The sequence below is a fragment of the Hirundo rustica genome, chromosome 1 (assembly GCF_015227805.2).
Source record: "Hirundo rustica isolate bHirRus1 chromosome 1, bHirRus1.pri.v3, whole genome shotgun sequence".
Classification (NCBI taxonomy): Eukaryota; Metazoa; Chordata; class Aves; order Passeriformes; family Hirundinidae; genus Hirundo; species Hirundo rustica.
Window position 1 is genome coordinate 58866773 of NC_053450.1, and position 21770 is coordinate 58888542.

General features: G+C 40.7%; 1 long non-coding RNA gene across 1 annotated transcript in view; it reads right to left on the bottom strand.

The window, feature by feature from the left end:
- Positions 1-10310: 10310 nt before the first annotated feature.
- LOC120764120 (uncharacterized) overlaps positions 10311-21770 on the bottom strand; it is a 46708-nt gene continuing 35248 nt past the window's right edge. Inside the window, exon 4 of the long non-coding RNA XR_009208499.1 lies at positions 10311-10785. This is a non-coding gene — a long non-coding RNA (uncharacterized LOC120764120). The remainder of the gene's footprint in view (positions 10786-21770) is intronic.

The following is a 21770-nucleotide window of genomic DNA, read 5'->3' on the forward strand; positions in this document are numbered from 1 at the left end:
GTTTCTAAACAGAAAATTAATATGTTATCAGAAGGCTATACATTATAGGAGGGATAAGGAAAGGTCTCATTCTGATCTAAATGAATACCTACAGAAAAATAATTCATCTCCAAACATTGACAGTATTTACAGTTGGAAATAACACTGCACCCTCCAACACCCAGCTTACTTGTAGGGTGCCCCAAGACCTTGGTAAGTAGATCCTACAGCTGCAAAACATTACAAGTCGTTTACACCATTACAAAATGTTCCACAACAGTTGCAGCTTAACAGCAGTGATTCAAATCTGTCAGCACAGGCTGCAGAACAAATGCTCACCCCGGCTCAGCTCCTTCATAGGCATTTTGGCACTGCCACCAGGCTGACAGCTGCTCTGGCTGGTGGTTTGTAGCACATAAGGAAGCCTTGCATGGCACCAGCACAACCCAACGGGAGCAGGGACAGGAGGATGGAAGAGAGAGCGTTGTCACACACAGCTGATCTCTGCTTGCTCCACCAGCCCGAAGGGGTTTTTAATACCAGAGGGAAAGGCACCCCAGCCTGTGACACAGTTATTTACAGTGGTTAATTCCCATGGCTACAGCTAGCCACAGACAAGCACGGCACAGATCTGCTGTTTGTCATTCCTAGGCAAGATATGTCTGGATTAGAAATACAAGTGTATTCTAACTCCACAAACAATAAGCCCCCCCTCACCTCTTGCCAAAGAGGAGAACCAGAAAGACTGCAGTTAGCATTCATTCTGGAACATATCTGCAAAAGGGACTTCTCCTTTCAACCTAGAAATCTTTCCTGCATTTCAGTATATTTTTATAGAAGACATGACGTTGCCTGCAACCCACATGATGCTTCTGTGCTATTCAAGCGAATTAGAATTTTTCAAGTAGGATTTCCTGCTACATGCTGCCCTGTATTTCAAGACACATTGAGGATTTCCCCATCATTCCTTGTTGCTGCCATCAGTAAAACCAAGTTTTCCTAGGCAAAAATTTTCTGTCTATATTATAGAGCATATTTATTTAATACACGATGTAGGAAATTAAATGGATAATGAAAATATAGATGGCTATTTTCTAGAATGAAATGTTTTCAAAAGGCATTATTCTATGCTGATTTAACTTAGTTACAAGGACAAAAATTTGCAAATTTACTTGCTTGGTACCTCCTAAGCTATCTTAATAAAGATATTTCTTCATCATTACATATGGGATGCACCTATGAACAAAAGATAAGAGGCACTAAACACCCTCTGTGAGGTGATACGGTCCTAGCTGAGTGAAGTTTTATTAAAGAATATTGGATTTTGCCAATCAGAGAAGCCAGCTGGGTTTCTTGAGCACAGGAATGCTATATACTACTGCCTAGATCCAGCCCCGCCCCCCAGTTTTGTTGGGTTTCTGAATCAGGTGCCCAAATCTCTGCTGTACCCTTTACAAAGGGAATACCAGCTGCCTGCGTGTCACACACAGGAGGAGAAGAGACACAGGAATGGTGCCCAGTTGCAGAGGTGTTTGTGAGGAGAGCATGTAGTTCCTTTTATGCTTCCTGCCCCAAAGCACGAGGCAGAGCTGCCTGAGCAACCACCATCCCCAGGGCCTGATTGTCCACTCCATTTCACATGTCATGGCTGTGCAGTGGAAATCAATGAAGTTATACGGCCAGAAAATTGGTGAAACAGAGACTGGCCCTCACCCCCTGAAGGGGTTTCAGTTCACTGGTGGAAGAAACAATCTTTGTACATACATTTGTCAATCTGGTCCCATTTATGTCAATTAAAAGTATTGCTTTTGACTTCAAGGGAGTCTAGTCACATTTGTGTACTGTTCAGAACGTGCCCTGGAGACTTTTCAAGAGAAAGGCCTTTTTTCAGGTAGAGGTTAAAACCTGTACACATTAATGATGAATGGCATTTAAATAAAGTTATCAATATTCTTTAAATTTGAAGATGCAAGGTATTCAAGTGTTCAATGCAAAACAGCAGATTTCTGATCAATAACATTTTTTGAAAGGCTATCATTAATCCTCTATATCTGACAGAAATAAAGAAAATATTTTTAATCAAGGATTGATAATTTTAATCTAGGGTTGATGATTTTTAATCTAGGGTGAAACTATAGGTTGTGTGCAAATTTACACATTCTCTTTCAGAAAAAAAAAAATCATAAATTCACATGAAACAGAAGATGCCATGCAGTGAACTGTGGTTTAGCGGCAGTGAGTAGGAACCAATGAAATGATGGCTACTGACCCACACAGTGACCTTTGCTTGCAGTCTCACTAAACAATCACTGCTCAGGTCTGTTACATAAAGGGCAGAATAATAATAGGATACACTCTAGGCAAGATGGTAAACTCTCCCTCCACTTAAAGTTGTTTTCAAGTTTTTCACTGATGCAATCAAAAAGTTTATAAACTGTGGACTTTTGTTTTATGCAAAATAGGAAATGCCTATAAGTTTAATAAAGAAGGTGATGATACATTATTTTTTCCCCCTTGACACAGAATAGAAAAGTTCATATGGCATTGCCAGGCACGTAAACTCAACCTAGGATCTCAGTTAACTGAGGAACACAGCATAGGAGTAATATTAAAAATACATACCCTAAAATAAACAAGTTAAATGTTTTGCAACAAAAATAAAAAAGAGAGGTAGATTCAGAATGAGATTAAGTTTTGGATTATGAAAGGGCATGAAACATTCAACAATAGGCAGAGCACACAAAATGCAAGAACAACAGAAACAAAAGAACACAATGTTTTTCACTATGTCATTACTTCAGGTTCTTCCTAAGAGGAGAATCAGTCCTGCCAGAAGAAATACACAGTGGTTGTTGGTTTGGTTTTTTTTCTTCAGGTGAAAAAACCCTGTTACAATAGCATCATAACTCTTTTAAGCATAGGAATAGGCTAGTTAGAATGTGTGCTAACTACACCAAAAGTCTTTCTTTGATTTCTAAAAATAATTATTTCACTAGCATGGAGAGTTTTAAAACTAAAATCTAAGTACTACAGGATTCTCATTTTGAAAAGAGATCCTTCTACGTCAAAACATAAGACTCCATTCTACCTTTATGAAGAATTAGGGTACAGTTTTTCAGTGTATTAAACAAGATTTTAAAGTTTTAAGGGTACAGAGAACACTGTGTGGGTTTTTTACACTCACCTGTCATGGTTTAGGAATGATATCCCTCAATTTAGTACTCCCACTAAAAAGAAAACCACAAGCCACTTCCCCTTCCTTCCCCTGAGAGACACAAAGGGCAGAGACTGCAGGTTGAAATAAGAAGACTACTGGAAACAGGATTAAATAATAAAACCACCTTTTTTTAAAGGTGCCTAAGATTAGAAAGGTTCCTTCAATAAAAACTGAGTGTTCAGACCCCTGCCAGCCAAAGTTGTATCCCTTTCAGCTGTGTCCAGCCTGAAGCAAAGTTAACTAAGACACAAAGCTGGAGAAGTTAAAATAGTTTTGAATGGAAAGTGATTTTTTTTTTTTTTTTTTTTTTTTTGTAAAGTATATATATATATATATATAGCAAGATTCTGGCATACTACAGAAATAAACCTTTAACAGCTAGTTAACCACAGAAGTTTATCCTTTTCAGGAGGACAGAGCATCTGCTGAGCCCAATTATCTTACAAAGACCATGATGAAAATAAAAATACCCCAGAATGCAATATGTGGAGAGAAGCCACATCCATTTAAACAAATTATTATGTATTACTGCTAGATTTTGTTGGTTGTTTTGGGTGGGTTTTTTTTTTTTTTTTTTTTTTTTTTTTTTTTTTTTTTTTTTTTTTTTTTGAAGAGCACTGCATACACGGCACACAGCAGCATACACTTGTTTGGACACCAAATGCCTTCTGCTTCCCCTACTGGAACATCAGCAGCACCCAACCTGTATCCCAAAAGAGAGCTCAGTGCAGGTCTGAGTGCCCAGTGAATTACTGTCTTCATCTAATGAAGCACGACCACTTTCACATCCTGTTTACAGGTACATCATGATGATGTATCGCCTTGCTAAAGGCAGAATTATATAGCAACACTCTTTAAAGAAACTCAGATGAAAATAAAGGTCTTATAAGAAATTGGGCTGCTATTTCCTTGTGAGTCTTCCACTAACTGATGCAACTAAGCATGACAGAATCTTATTAAAATATTAAATGTTTATACAAATCTTTACATATTTCTCTCTATTCAGCTTCATAAATGAAAGAAAGATTTTGATTAAATATAAGAAATAAGTTACGTAAGACAGCTTCTGGTCTCTCTCACACAGGAAGGATTACAAGCAAGTTGTGTCTGAGCTTGCACAGTAACCTCCCACCCCTGAGCACCACCCCAGGGACCCAGCCGTTCATCAATATAACCACTGCCCTCCTCTGAGCACAAGGGGAGATCAGGGCTATCATGCCACAGGCAGCCTTCTCCTATGATCATTGAACTCTAAGTGGTTTGGTCAGACATGAAAGAGGGAAAGATGGATAAAAACCAGCCTGACCTCCTCAACATTCATGGGGACACTCAGAAGCTGCACGTCACCAGTGCAGGGCAGGACTGCGATACAGATGCTGTAATGAAACTGCACAGCCTCAGCCTGATTTTTGATGCAAAAAAACCACCTCACTGCCTGGAAAAGAAAAACCAGAGATGACCAGAGCTGGTGAAGTCATATATCCCTTCACATTTTTCCAGGGCAAAGAGGACAGCCTTTTTTGAATCCTGATGTAATCCTGGGAACTGAGAGGATAATGGGTTGTGTCAGATTCAGTGTCATTTTCAACAAGGCAAATGGATACAGATTTATCTTCACTGTAATTAAGTAAAATTTGGCTTGTTAGGAATTCTGAAAAAGTACCAATGACCTGATAAAGCCCAGTGTTTATGCTAGGAAATGCATCCTTGTCAGAGCTGGGACTTATTCATGGGTGCACTGATTTCAGTTTACAGGAAGAAAATCACTGTGCACTGGCTCTGTGCTAATGTGAAAGAAAACCACCTTAAAAACTAAACTTTCTGACAACTCACAGAACTTCTTAAAACTTTTCTAACTACACTACAGGAAAAAAAAAAAAAAAAAAAAAACACCTATGAAAAAGTTTAGAACATGGAGTATTGCCAATATGCCTGACACTTTATGCAGTGGGTTCCAGTTTTGTGAAGGTATATGCACCTCAGCTTCCTTCCACCATGGAGAGTAAAGCTAAGATTTTCACACAATCTCTCTCTCTTTTCCTTTCCAAATAAAGCACTTCTATTCAAAACACTGATTAACACTCTCCTTTTAAACAATTTTAAAAAACACTCTACCTGGAAGCAATCCAGTGTTTTGTAGATCTATCACTCATCTCATTCTTTGAGCTTCTTTGCTCTGAGGCATTTCAGAAGAAGTACTTAGATAAAAGCCTAGCCCAGCATAACGATGCTGCCACAATAAACAGTAGGCAAGCAGCATCAGCACCTGGGCACAAACACTGCAGCAAGCCCCATGCTCCTTTGGAACAAGGAGCCCAGGCTGCAGAAGGTTTCACCAACTGATGTTTTGAATGCTTAGTTTTGAGTGCTTGGAAATCCTATGGTGACAATTACAAGAGTAGATGTACTTTATTAATATGCTATTGCAAGCATTTTTATATTCTTTTTTCTCTCCATGCAGCCTTAGAATCACTTATCAATTGCACCACTCCGGGGGCATGGTCTAGTGCTGTCTCAGTGGGAATTAGTGTTGATTGCCCCACTGTACATCACCTACATCAGCTTTTCTTTAGAAGGTTCTCACTTCAGTCCTGCTGTTTTATAGTTCAACTTAGGTCCTGCTGTTTTGTAATTCAGATATAGCACACAGAAGGGTTTGGGTTTACCCCAGGATATGTTTTACAGAACTGCATTTAAAATCAACATTCGCTTTTATTGAAATCATTCATGCTGTAAGTTTTAGTCTGCTTGAGTGAAAAAGAACATAACATTTCTACAGTGATGAAATATAGGATCTTTTTCTATGCAGGAGGAAAAAAAAAAAATGTTGTTCCACAACAAAAAATTTCTACTTAAATGCTTGTTCAATTTTTTTCTCTTTGCAAACATACAATACACCCCTTTTCTGAGGTCCAATATACACAGTGTGCATTTTGTAAAATTTAAGCCTTACCCAAACTGTCCACACACAGACCAATGTTACTGAACAGCCTCACTTGGAGAGTGGAGGATTTGCTTTGTTCAAAGCACACTGGCATCTCATTTAAAGCATGGCCTTCGCTACAGAAAATTAGGAGCTGTGAAAAAAAAAATCGGTGGCCTATTATCACATTTCACCCTGTGTTCTTACAGCATTTCATCCAATCCTTTTGGGATCCAAGATATTTCGATACACAGCCTTCTCCAAGTCAGCCTAACATTTACCAAGGTCTGCATGAGAAAGGTGCTGTGGCTCTGCCACTCCTGATCATCCCAGGCTCAGCTGGGCCACAGAGCTGAGGTACAGCTGGCCCCTGGGAACCCCACACTATATTGCTCTGTGCTTCTAGTGCCATCTAATTCTCTGCCAAGAAAAAGCCATCTGAGGGAAATTTAAATGCCTTCTGCTGTTTCTGGCACAGGGAAGGACGGTGAGGCATCGTTGCATCCTTCTGCATTTTCAGTACTGCACAACATGTTGTTTATTGCATGTCAAGCATCAGATTTCCCCATATGAAAGGCAAGAAATACCTATGCAGCCACAGAGACCCTTTTAGATTGGGGAAAGTAAAACAAAATCACAATAAGAACCATTCCGGGTCACATCTCTCAACAGTTCTCTACAATGAGCTGATTACAGAGTGGCTGCCAGTCTGCTGGCAGCAGGAGAGTTACCACAGCAAATTCTATAAAAATAAAGAAACAAAACATTTACAGTAACGCTGATAAATCCATTAGCCACTTACCTATACGATATCCCTATGGAACACTAAGGTACTTGATGAAGGCACTGTCACTGCCAGAAATATTTTCTATCTGAGATAAAGCATGAATTAATTAATGAGATGCAACACAAGTGGACATTGCTTTTGCTAACTCATAAAACTTCACCAAACCTATGACTGTATTTCAGCTCCTTCTAACTTCTGGGTGACTGCTTCTAATATGTTTTTAATGTATTTTGCAAAACCTTATTTTCCAAAATCCTGAACTTCTACACAAAACATCAATATAGGGAAACTTACATTAAATTAGACTTTCTAGTCTCCAGTTAGTAGATTGTACTCTATGGATTCAAAATTTAACTTACTATGCATGTTCTAGTTTCCTGCCTAGGAAACTAGACAGAAATCCTTGGGCACTTTAAGTACTCAATATCCTACTGCTTGAATATGAAAGAGCTGCTATTTAACATATATTAAATTTACACATTTAGAGATCATATACATGCAATCCATGTTTTGTGCATATGTGTGTGCATAGACACACAGAACATATGTATGCAGCAAATGTCAGTTCAGTGCACAACCTACTTATTAAGAAAGTACAGGAAAATATTTTACTGCTCCTTTACATTTATTAAGCCATATCCATGAAACTCCAGAGCCTAAAAGGAGCTAGTGTGGACCTCATGCAGAGATGGCTGAGCCAAAATCCATTCAACCACTTGATCCCCCTGTCAATTCTCCCTTCATTGACATTGATTGATGCATAAACAGGGAGGATGCAGCCAAGCAAAGTGGCACATTACTAATTGCACCATCTTCATTAATACTGCATTATGTGTCTCTGTGCTTCAGAGAATTGACAATGCAAAAAGATGTCAAGAGTTTATCAAAATGTGCATATAAATATTTGGTCCAATTTTTAACATGAACATACTAGCAGCCTCTGCTTCAACAGCCCCAGCTGGAGAAAGGGTCGTTTATCAGTTGCTAACCAGGAACAAAAGGCAAATAGCCTTAATTTCCCAAACACTCAGAGCTATTTGCATCTTTCCTGTGCCCTTTGGATAACCAGGCATCACTGCAGAATAAGAAATCCTCACTGTGCTACAGAGATATCTGTCTGTAAACAGAGCACTTCCATTTGTAAAAAAAGTCTTAACAAAAAGAGAGATAAGGAGAGGTCTTTATCAGAGTTACACAGAACTTCAGGAAAATCACTGCATAAGGACCAGTCAGAAGAAAGATTTCTAGACAGGAAATAACCAAATAAATAGAAACCCATCTTTTTGCCCAAGTGTAAGAGAAAGAATGCATCTTATATTTGGTTTGTTTGTAACCATTTAAAAATATCGAAATAAACATACAACCTCAGTCAGAGTCAGAATAATGTGTGCTCACAATCAACGTGGATTTAAATGAAAACATTTGTGGACTGTTTTCACAAGGGCAAGAGATCAGGATTAAATAAAGAGGTATTGAACCAACTGTGAGTGCTGCAGAGTCGGCAAAGGATCACTCATTTCAGCAAGTGGAGAATGGCAAGATCCTCACCCGTGTACTGATTAACGCTTCTCATCTCCGAGAACAATGAATAACTGCAAACAGGACAAATACAAGGAGAATGTGCAGAATCTCTTTTATTCTTCCCACCTTTCTCTGCTTCTCTTGGAGACTAAGAATTTGGGCACTTGAGCACTGGCAGAGCATATATTATTACAAGTAACATGTAAAAACTGTGACCAGCCACAATGAACGAAATAAATAAATATATAAGTAAGTACAGTATTCTTCATCCAAGTTTAACTCTACAACTGTCTCAAAAGAGAACCAGCTGCTCCTAGAACAGGAACAAAAAGCTTTCCCAGAGTCAGGAATGGATTTTTTTTTCTTTGCCACTTTATGAGAAGCCTCCCTGAGCACTTCTTACACAGAACTGAGATCCCAGATGGCATCCTACCATAATTTGAGTAATATTTTTTGTGAGGACTACAGTTATTAATAACTAGAAATTAATAACTCAAGGGACATATTGTACTGAGAAACCTGTCAAGCTATCCTTTAATCTTGCAATTGAAGTTCAAACACTTTCTGTCATGTAAAAATCTATGCATTCTAAGAAATATTTCAGTCATTAGTGTATAATTTCATTCATTTACAGACAGCAGTATACTAATTAAAGCCAGCATGGAATCTGGAGGTTGCCTAGTAGATTTTTTTGCCTTCCTCTTCCTTATCTCTGATGTTTATCTTTTATGCTGCTAAGATGCAAATACAGATTCATGCAATTGAAGTTTCCTAAAACCTGTTTATCTTCACAGAGTTTTCTTGGGACAAAGGTAACTTTCTTCATAGCAGCCTGTATAATCTGTTCCCTGCATTTGAAGGTGAAACAGTGTTTGTACCATACCAATATTTTGGCTATTGCTGGACAGTTCTTGCCCAGGCAAGAACCAAGGTTTTCTCTCCAACCTCACATACTCAGAGGCCAGCAGGTTAGGGGTGGCAAAAGGCTAGAAGGGGGCACAGCTGGGACAGCTGGCTGCATTAACTAAGGAGACATTCCATTCCATACAATACCATGCTTAGCAATAAAATCTCAGGGAAATGGATAGGATGCAGGGACATTCATGATGTCATTTGTCTTCCCAAGAAATCGTTACACATATTTGATAGGAAATCATTACACATATTTGATAGGAAATCATCACACATATTTGATAGGAAATCATCACACATATTTGACAGGAAAGGGAGGAATTATTAGAGCAGAAGTTTTGCTGTGGGCTGGGGTCAGCCCAACACGTCACTCCTGAATATTTTCTGTAGCTATTACCTATCTTGCCTCCTGTGCATGTACTCACTGCATTCAAATCACCACTTAAGTGATCCAGCAAGAGCAACACCCTGCACACCTTCCTCAGTGAAAATAGGCCACCTCTTCCTTCAAGCTGACCTTGGTTACCAAGCAAAGTCATCAAAATCTCAAAACTAAGCAAATAATATGGCACAAGGAATACATTTAGTTTGATACAGAGTCATAGAATATTCTGTGTTGGAAGGGATCCACAAGGATCATCAAAGTCCAGCTCCTGGCCCTGCACAGGACAGTCCTAAAAATGACACCATGTGTTTGAGAGTATTGTCCAAACCCTTCTCAGGCTTGGTGCTGTGACCACTTCCTTGAGGAGCCTGTTCCAGTGCCCAGTCACCCTCTGAGTAAAAAAAAAATTTCCTAAAATCCAACCTAAACCTCCCCTGACACAGCTTCAGGCCATTCCCTCAGGTCCTATCTCTGGTCACCACAGAGAAGAGATCTGTCCTGCCCCTCTGCTTTCCCTGTGAGGGAGCTGTAGAGTACTTTACCTATATAAATATAGACAAAATGTTTTTCAAATATTGAGCTTTGAGCATTTTTATTTTTGAACAAATATTACACGAGAAAAATCATGTGTTTCTACTGAGGGTACCAATATCACCCTGGAGTTTTGGTGCAAACTGATTAAATTCTCCTGCTGGTCACCAGTTGATCAATATTTACTAGAAGGGTATGAAGAACTACTGAACAATTTCAGCAGTACTAAACAATTTGAAGGACTACTGAAGATTGTTCTTCAGCTCAGACAAGGCTTTCACAGTACAACTGTTTAATATTCCAGAAATACCCATGCAGTGATAATTCTGTTTAAACATTTACATAAGTGAGGACCCTGCTCCATCAGAGCACAATATATTTGGAAAGAAAGCTTCTCACATGATAATAGTCTGCTTCTACCCTGCATCCCCCTGGCACAGGAACAACAGCTTGCTTTATTGACAAGGCACCCAAGTGACTAGGCAAGATCTTGAATTCCAGTGCCCAATCTTGCAATTTTGATAGTCCATCTGTAAGGAGGGAGAAACCAATTTCCATCAGAACACAAGCAAACAAGCTGAAGAGAGAAGGATGTTCATAACTAAGCAGAATGTTTCAAATATTGAGCTATTAGCTGAAGGCAAATCTTCAAATGCTCTGAAATCCCAAGCCTTCCCCTTTAACAGCTGCAAGTAAGACATTTTCTCCCAGTTCCACAACAAACCCAACACCAGTGAAAAATCAATATGCATGTTTCAATAGCCAGAGTTACAAATACTCACAGAAAGAAGTAGTATTATCATAAAGTCCTGGTGCAAAGCAAATAAGTGTGTAGGAAACCATTTAACCACCAAACATGCAACTATTATTGAGGAAAACTGACAGCACAGGAAATGTTTCTTTGAAATTGAAGTAAGGTACTAGAAAAGGAGTTGTGTAAAACAAATGGTTTGATCAGTCACTGCCATTGTGGCTCAATTTTCCTTCTCTATACTTCAGGTCTGAAAGCCCAAACAAAGAATAACAAAATCTATTTGATGGGTTCCCATCAGAGAAAGACAGTATAAGAGCTACTTGTAAGAAATACTCGTGAATAGCACTGCCTATTATTGTTCTCTATCAGTATGTAGCACGCTAAATCCAATGCATGCAAACAATAGAGTGGATTCCATTTCCATGCAAAAAAGCCCAATTTTTTATGACTGACTAAACTGTATGGGATGGAGGGGAGTGAGAATTAATGAAAAGCAGGGTTGTTTGATTACATGCAGAGAATTAACTGCTGATGCAAACATGTATTCTTCAAAATCAGGTGTGCAAAAGGCTTCAACTGATCTTCTGAATCCTTCTTTCAGTGACTAATAACAATAAAAGTGACAGTGTCTGGCTACATATAAAGGAGTAACTACAAACACTATCATTTCAAGAGCAAAGAAAAGGTTTTCAGTGTTTCTTTACTACCAAAGAACACAGAAAAATAAAATTACAGAGATGTTTACATTATCCAACTGTATTACACTTGCTGGCAGTAGCTTCCACCTTTACCATATTTTCAACACATCCCAGAGGTGAGGAGAGAAGTAGTGACCTAACGCCTTAAATATGGAATAGAGACAAGTAACAGACACTTCTGCAACCATTTATTGCTGCAGTAATGTAATAGATGACACCACAGAAACCATAAAGCTGCAAGATCTCCTCCCGGAAAAAATGCATAATGCCATAGGGAAACTCATTCACAGTACATTATTTACATCACAGTGATTCCTAGAGCCCCAAATACCACTAGTTTAGGCACATGCAGAAGCACATAACAGGACTCTGATTCACCTGGTGAACGGTGGAAAGGGGGAAGTAACACCTATATGGCCTTTTCCCAGTGAAAAAGATTCTTCATCTTTTAAAAAAAAAAATCCTAAAAATAATCCATTCTCTTCCAGCATATCTATTCCTGCCTAGACAGAGAAGAGTTTAAACTGAAATTTCTGCAATCTAAGTAACATCTCACATCTTCCATCCTAGTTGTACAATCTGCAGCAGAGATATGAAGTCAACAAAGCAGGAGAGCGTAGACAAAAATATCCCAAATTGCGCATTTATCAAATATCACCCCTACTCTTCCCTTGTATTTCATATGGAAAATAGTTAAAAGCCCATACTAATAAAATTATGAGCATTTGCTTGAAAGTGTGAGGTGGAGGGGATAAATAAGTCTTCACTTTTTTTTCTTAATGTCTGCCTTCCAAACAGGAACAGGGACTCCTTACTAAGGAACAGTCATCATTTTGCAAGCAGAGACAAACAGATATTGAAAAGGTTACTTTGGGGGCTTTTGGAAGAAAAAAACTTGACCAGAAAACTCAGTGTCTCACTCACATTTCTTAATATTCTGAATCTAATAGTGAAAAAGCTTCCATCCCATTAAAATCTGAATAAAACCATATTAAACAAACCAGCTTCATATGTGTTTTCTAGCACAGCTGAAGTGTTTTCACACTGGCATCATCTCAACAGAAACACATCAAAAGCGGAAGAAGCCATGCAGAATAGTAATATACTGAGCAATTTCTAGTAATAAATAATCCCACAATGGTTTGATTTTGGGGTGTTCAGAGACAAGCAACTGACAAGAACTGAGCAATACCTTGTTCAGACCAAGAGGATTTCTAGGCTGAGCTAGGTCTGGCCTAAGCCCTGACTACACCCCTGCTTCTCAGGGTCCTTGGGTCCAATCCTTTGCACGCTTTATCTTTGCTGGCTCAGATTTGCTAGCAGTTTGCTGCTTTGTTCTGGTTTTAAAAGACTTTGAAGCTGGAGCACGCACTAATTAGAAGATTACCAGTGAAACAGGTTAAAGTTTTCAGCTGGAAGATATCCAAGATACAGTAGAATTAGATTCTAGCTGGAGCAGCTGAAATTAAAATCTTGGCTTTTCAAAACTGCAAATGGGCAACTTATGTGCAATTTTGTTGTGCAATGTATCATCAAAACATTCCAGTCTAGTTCTAATGCGGAAGAGAAAAGGACAAAACCTGCAATCCCAAAAAACTGCTGAGTATCAGAACTGTTCTCTCGGTTCGTTTTTTGTAAAATACTCAATGAACTTAAACTGCTTTGTTGTTATCATTTGGGGGGGGAGGGGGGATGAAGAAACCCATTAAATCATTGCTTAGACACTTGTTCTTCACTGCAAGTACAGAAATTGAAAGCAACTTTCAACAGCTGTTAAATTCTAAATCCTTAGATGACATTTTGAAGAAGAAGCTCCACGACTGCAATGCTTGATCTCATCTGAAAGCATGGCAGCAGCATGTTGTAAGGATGTAGCAGAGATGGGCTCACACCAGCACACAGATGTTCTTATGCCAGAGACTCATGTGAGTCTCTGGCATAAGAGACATCACCAGACTCACGTGCTGTAACAAAACAAGGATAATAGGAAGTATTAACTTGGGACCTTCCTTTGTTTCTTTTTGCTTTACCAAGATATCTTCCCTATAATTTGCATAAAACTAATTATGGGCTTTTTGAAGTAAAAGATCTTTTTGAATCAAGTCTTACGGGCTTTGCCATATATCCATTTCTTCAGACTCTAAGCCAGGCTCCATATTAGCTCAGTCACCATTTGAACATAATTGCCTAACAATCTGGAAAAGTACCAACTATATGCAATAAAGTACACGCATAAGAAATATTATTACTTCTAAATATAAATCAAATACCAGTGATAATTCCCCAGAGTGCTGAAAGAGTATGTGTAAAGAAAGAATGATATATCCCTTAAAAATTACTGTCCTCATTTATTAAATCCTCCAGATGTATTTCACAGACCTTGTCTGCCCCAAATCATCTTATTTTATGTTCCTTAATGTAACATTGCCAGATAGTCAAAGTTTCCAGAGGGGACACTGGCACGCTTTTGTACCTAATGTACCAAACCACATGCCCATTAGAAATTCACAAATCCCATGGAGGCACTTAAGTTTGAAAACAAAACTCAGAGTCGGGAGATCAAAACAAGTAATGAGCACATATGACAGCGTCTTTGCCACATTAAGTGATTTTATCATGTCCTTCGATTAAAAAAGAATAGTGAGATCTGACACTGCAGGTATTTTACAATACATCATGCACAAAAAATGGTTTAAAAAGCTGCATTTAGAAAAACACCCCAGATTTTGCAGCTTTTTTGAATTAATGTGCATCTAGAAATTCTTTATAATCTGTATATACTGCTAGTACCCTGCATGGGTAGGAATAGATCATAATATACCCATACTTGCAATAAAAACACCAAAGACACAACTTCAATTTGACACAGGAAGAAGGGGGAGAAAAAATTCCAAAGCACTGCCAGTGCCTTAGCCTTGCAGGAGTGCAAAAAACTTGTTAACTGGGATCCCCAGGTGCTCCCAAGCAGCTGCCTGTGCTGTATATAACAACACAAACTACAGCTCCCCCATGGTCTCTGCCAGACTTGTCAAATAGAACAGAAGAGGAAAAAGGATTTTCCCTCCTAATCTCCATGTCTGGTACAAGAGGTTAACATAACCGTTGTACACTCAATCATTCCCACAAAAAAAAAAAAAAAAAAAAAAAAAAAAAAAAAAAAAAAAAAAAAAAAAAACCACTCTATTAATAGCTAAGTTTGAAGCTTCACAAAAAGATTAACACTGTCATCCTGACCATCACTATGTCTGAAGGGGGACACCCTTGCTCTGGCTGGATACAGGTGATAGAACTCTTACACTTTTATGTTATTACTGACTTGTGATATGATGAGCACAGACTATCAGAGTTCAGGTCAGGATTTCACTGCTTTTCACCTCTCGTTTCTCTTCAAGTCCTCAACTTCTCAGAACATTGTAACTGCTGACAAGACGTTTTTCTGCAGTTTCTACTACACATCCATAGTTCATTAAATTGTATATTCTCAGACCTTTATTCTCCTGTTTGTACTTATTGATTTCAATTCTTCTCTACTATTATTGTCTTCTCACAACTGAGTTATTGGTATGAATTATTTTAAACTCAGCTGTGTGAAAGAGCAATAGAAAAATAAACCACATTGCCTTAAAGGTTTGATAGTTTTACGTAGTCACTGTGATAAATGTGTTAAAGTTAATTCGTGTTATCAAATTATACAAGGTAAATGTTGAACTGTATAAAATACGAATGTTAGAAATGTGCTCAAATGTACATAAAGTGAAGGTAAAATGTAGAAACTAAAAATTAGAAAATTTCCTGGCTTGGGAAGCACAGGAGGGACACGAGGAAAGTATGATTGGAATTACCAGAGAGGGGGCCTTGAAACTATTGCTGCCGGGAATCCCTGAAAGAAAACAAAGAACCACGGAAGAAGAAGATACAAGTCCGGAGACCAAGATAATCACTTCAGATGGATATCTCTACTCGTCTCCGCTGAAATTAACATATACACGACACACCCGGGCCCAGTCATCAACAGAATTGTTCCACCCTACCGGTCTATTCAGACCTCCGATACCAGGACTTGAATAATTAATGAAGACACCTCGGAGAGGATAACGTCAGAATTTCGGACTTCACTCCGCGATCTTGTGTATAAAAAGGGACAGCCGGAGACCAGAAATTGTGAACTTGGGGGGATACCAGGCTGACAGAGCTTGTTATCCATGTTCACCCGGCACCGATCCCGGGCTCGGCGCTGTCCTTTTAAATTGTGGCTTTCCGAGACTGATATTTTGTCTCAAAATAAAATTCTAAATTTTGATACTTTGAATTTGGTCGATTTTATTTATAACAATTCTGGTGACCCCGACGTGATTGGAGTGATACCGGGACCCCCGAGGGACCCCCGTCTCTGACCAGGAGGCGCACTGCTGAATTCAGCGGCCTGGCAGAACTGGGGTATCCGGGAGGAACCGATCAACCACACGACGAACAAAACAGCAAAAGCCACATTTAAAAGGGAGATAGGCGAGGTCAGAGCTCTCGGGGAACTCGGGGAGGTTTTTCTTTGGAAGCAGAACCTCCGGAGCCGCGGCGAAGAAATCTACTCATAAAAATCTACGTGCACGAAGAATCCACGCAGGAAAAGGATCGTAAGTATTGCGTGGTTGAGTGGGGAGTGACCGAGCGTGTGAGTGAGACGTGATTTTATCACGAAGCGAGTGGGACCCCAAAATCGCAGTTCCATAGTCCCGCGAGGGGCGTGGTCGGTTGCGGGGGAAGCGAAAGTTTCGGGGGTAAAACGCACCTCACACGTTAAGCCCTGAAAACTCGGGGAGTTTTCGGAAAGGGGGGTCGGTCACAGGAAGGCTGGGAGGGAAGGTTACGTCCTTACAAGAGTTCCGGGGACTGGTAAACCTTCCAGCCTTGGACCAGGGACGGTCCGGGAAGGAAATAAGGAGAAGAGAGCTCGCACACACCAGAGGAAACCCGGGGGGGGAGCGATCACCCACAAAGGGCAAGTATCTGGTAAACTCACACCATGGGACAGACAAAAAGCAAAGCTAGCAAAAGGAATCTTAGGAAACCAAAGCGGGGAACCGGTAAAGGAATCCCTGAAATCCCAGTTGAGAGCCCGCTGGGATGGATGTTAGAACATTGGGAAGAATGCCCCATAAGGGAGAGAAAATCCAAGAAACGGATGGTGCATTTTTGCATAGAAGTATGGGGTGGGGTAGAAATACGGGATCACGTAATTTGGCCCGTGTTTGGAACATTTGAAGAATGGATATGTAAGGCACTGGTACGTTATGTCGGAGAAAAGGGAACTGCGGAAGAACGGGAATATGCTGGGGTCTGGGGTAGAATTGATGCAAAATTACTACCCATAAGGATAAAGGACCCTGCCGATGTTTCCGGGGATAAGTGGGAGCCTTTAGACAACTTGCCTCCACCTTACATAGTACCCTCACCCCCTCCCCTCCCTGAGCAAAACAATCCACAGAACCCGGGGAGATTGGGACCCCCTCTGGGACGGAGGATCCCTATATCCCCGTCTCTCCCCTCTGCCCCTCCGTTGGAGTCACAGACAGTGGCTCCGGTCCCACCGGTCGGGCTCCCTCCCCCGCTAGAACCTGTACAAGCCACTCAGCCACTGGGAAGGGGTACACAAAGTACAGACACCCCTGCACCAGCCCGAGATGACCTGTTGCCTGATCTAGATCTGGCGGCTTTCTTTAATTCTCCTGAAAACACACAGCAGGGTTGGGCAGAAGCAAAACACTCACCTCCCGCTAGGAGGACTAGGAGACAGCTAAAGAGGATGAATGAGACGGAGAGTGAAGGGGAGGGTGAAAGAGCAAATCTTTTCCCCTTAAGGGAAATTCCCACTGCTCCAGGAATTATCGGGTACGTAAACGTCCCGATTAATACCAGTGATGTGAGAGCCTTTAAGAAGGAGATGGGAAAACTTATGGATGACCCTTTAGGGGTCTCCGAAAGGCTAGATGAATTCTTGGGAACTAGCATCTATTCGTATGAAGATCTCACAGCTATTCTCAGATCCTTGTTCAATACGGAGGAAAGGGAAATGATCAGACAAGCGGGGATACGGGAATGGGAACGGAGGAATCCTCAGAGCACTCCTGGAGATCAGAAATGGCCAAGCCAAGATCCCCGATGGAATGCTCAAACTGAGGAGGGTAGGAGAAGTATGATTGATATGAGGAACATCATCATACAGGGAATTAGAGAGGCCGTGCCCCGGGGACAAAATCTGAGCAAGGTCTTTGGGGAATGTCAAGGGAAAGATGAGACTCCCACAGAATGGTTGGAAAGGTTGAGAAAAAGCCTCCAGATATACTCTGGAACAGACCCCGATTCTCCCGTGGGGGAGGTACTCTTAAAAACCCAGTTTGTAGCAAAATCATGGGAGGACATCAGGAAAAAGCTGGAAAAGATTGAGGGGTGGCAGGAGAAGGGATTGCAGGAATTACTGCGGGAAGCCCAGAAGGTCTACATGAGAAGGGATGAGGAAAAACAGAAAATACAGGCTAGGGTGTTAGTAGCTGCAGTAAGGGAAGCCCAGAAACAGGAACGCCCACAAGCTTCGGAGAAACCCTTAAGGAAAGCACCTCCGAGGGGAGCCACACGCTCGCAAAAGGGGACTTCAGGAAAATGGATGGAAGGAATGGAATGTTTTTATTGTAAAAAGAAGGGACATATGAAAAAAGATTGTCCAAAGAAGATAAGAGATGAGAAGATGTTCCGGGAGGACTAGGGAAGTCAGGGGCTCTATCTTTTGGGGTCCATAACATCAGGAGAGCCCTTGATAACATTGAAAATAGGACCCCAGGGAACAAAAATGGATTTTTTGGTAGATTCAGGGGCTGAGAAAAGTACATTCAAACAGTTGCCCCCGGGATGCCGAGTAAGTAAAGATTCTATGGTAGTTATAGGAGCTAAAGGGGAGCCATTCAAGGTACCCATAGTTAAGAACGTGGAAATAGAATCAGAGAATAAAATTTGTTTGGGAGATATGTTGCTAGTAGAAGAGGCTGATTACAACCTGCTGGGTAGGGATTTGATGGTTGCACTGGGGATCAACCTCATCATAAGGAATTCACAGATTACGGTTAGCATATATAAACTAACCTGTGAAGATGAGGACAAAATTAATCCCAAGGTATGGCACACAGGGAAGGAAGCGGGGAAATTGGCTATGGAACCTATATCAATTGAGATTGAAAAGCCTGAGGATCCCATAAGGATCAGGCAGTACCCAATCCCTTTAGAAGGGAGGCGGGGGCTGAAACCTATAATAGAGGATTTGATCAAAAAGGGCATATTGGAGCCGTGTATGTCCAGACACAATACCCCAATACTGGCTGTTAAAAAGGGAGATGGGAATTATAGGTTAGTGCAAGATTTAAGAGCCATAAATGAAAGAACAAGAACTCGGTTCCCTGTAGTGGCTAACCCCTACACCCTTCTGAATAGGATCTCCCCGAAAGAAACTTGGTACAGTGTTATAGACCTAAAGGATGCATTTTGGACCTGCCCTTTAGCTGAAGGCAGCAGGGATTTTTTTGCATTCCAATGGGAGGATCCAGACACTAACCGGAAACAACAGTTAAGGTGGGCCTCACTTCCCCAAGGATTCGTGGACTCCCCAAATTTATTTGGACAAGCATTGGAAAAGTTGCTAAGTCAGTTCTCCCCTAGGAAAGGGACCAAGATCTTACAATATGTAGATGATCTATTGGTGGCTGGTGAAACAGAGGAAGGTGTAAGAGAATGCACTATTGATTTGTTAAACTTTTTAGAGGAAAAGGGATTAAAGGTAGCAAAACAAAAGTTACAGTTCACAGAATCTGGGGTGAAATACTTAGGGCATTGGTTAGTAAAAGGGAAAAAGAAATTGGACCCTGCAAGGGTAGCTGGAATCATAGAACTGCCCCCCCCCTAAAACCAAAAGACAAGTACATCAGCTATTGGGGCTGTTAGGTTATTGTAGACAGTGGATAGAAGGATATAGTGAAAAAGCAAAATTTTTGTATGAAAAATTAACTGCAGAGAGGATAAAATGGACAGAACAGGATGATAAGGAATTAGAGCAATTAAAGGGTGCTTTGGTGACTGCCCCAGTATTGAACCTCCCTGATATCAATAAGAAATTCCAATTATTTGTAAATGTAGGAAACCACACAGCACATGGGGTGTTGACACAAGAATGGGCTGGGGATAGGAAGCCTGTAGGTTACCTTTCCAAACTGTTGGACCCTGTAAGCAGGGGGTGGCCTACATGTTTACAGGCGATAGTAGCAGTTGCCTTATTGGTAGAAGAAGCCAAAAAGATTACTTTTGGGGCTCCCATCACAGTTTATACTCCACATAACGTAAGAACAATTTTACAACAAAAAGCTGAAAAATGGCTCACGGATGCCAGATTGTTGAAGTATGAGGCCATTCTCCTTCATGCTCCAGAATTAGAATTAAGGACAACGCAGGCAAGTAATCCTGCTGGGTTCCTGTTTGGGGAAGCTTCATCTGAGCCTATACACAACTGTATAGACCTAGTAGAATTACAGACAAAAATTAGGGAAGATCTGGAGGACGAGGAGCTCGAAGAAGGGGAAAAATGGTTTGTAGATGGGTCAGCCAGGGTTATAGAAGGGAAAAGAAAATCAGGATATGCAATTATAGATGGGAAAACTGGGGAAGTGATAAAGTCAGGCCCCTTGGGCACTTCATGGTCAGCTCAGGCATGTGAATTGTATGCTGTGTTGCAAGCTCTCAAAGGACTTAAAGGAAAAATAGGGACTATTTTCACTGACTCAAAGTATGCGTTTGGGGTAGTGCATACCTTTGGGAAAATCTGGGAGGAAAGAGGACTGGTGAACACTAGAGGAAAAGGGTTAATACATGAGGATCTAATAAGGCAAATTCTCAAGGCAGTAAGGGAACCAAAAGCTATTGCAGTGGTATATGTAAAGAGTCACCAGGCTGGACTACAGTTCAGAATACGTGGGAATAATCTGGCTGATCAGGAAGCCAGGAAAGCAGCTCTCCTAACCCTGGACACCCCGGAAAGCAGGACAGAAAATTTTGGAGAAGTTTCTCCTCATCCCACAGAAAAAGAGATTGAGGATTTCAAGAAAATGGGGGGAAATTTAATAAATGGGAAATGGAAATTGACTGACGGTCGAGAATTGATCCCAAAGGCTTATGCAAGGATCATATTAAAAAGATTGCATGCACAAACTCATTGGGGAACTCAAGCTTTAGCAGAACAATTTTTGAAATTTTTTGGATGCAAGGGTATCTTTGAGTTAGCCAAGCAGGAGGTTCAGAGTTGCTTGGTATGCCAGAAAATTAATAAATCAAAGGTCAAACACAATGCATTAGGGGGACGTCCTTTAGCATATCGCCCCTTTGGGAGAATACAAGTGGATTTCACAGAGTTACCAAAAATAGGTAGATATAGATATCTGCTAGTGATAGTAGACCAATTAACACATTGGGTGGAGGCATTCCCTAGCCCTAGGGCTACAGCTCAAACAGTAGCACGGAGATTATTGGAAGAAGTAATTCCCAGATATGGAATCCCTGATTCCATTGATTCAGATCAGGGAACCCATTTTACATCCAAGGTCATAAAAAGCTTAGCAGAGGCTCTGGGAATCAGATGGGAATATCATACCCCTTGGCATCCTCAGAGCTCAGGTCAAGTAGAAAGAATGAATCAAACTCTGAAAGCACAATTGTCAAAACTTATGCTAGAAACTAGGATGACTTGGATAAAATGCCTTCCTCTAGCCCTCCTAAATATCAGGACACAACCTCATTCCGGTTCAGGATTATCTCCATTCGAGATGCTGTACGGAATGCCTTATGAGCATGGAATGCCAGTTGGACATCCCCGGGTGGAGGATTGTCAGATCCAGTCTTATATCGTTGTGATTAACAAAAATTTACAGGAACTCCGGAAGCGTGGATTAATAGCACAGAGCACCCCGCTGGGGTTTGCTATCCACAAGATCCAGCCGGGTGATCGAGTGTTGATCAGAGCGTGGAAAGAAGCGCT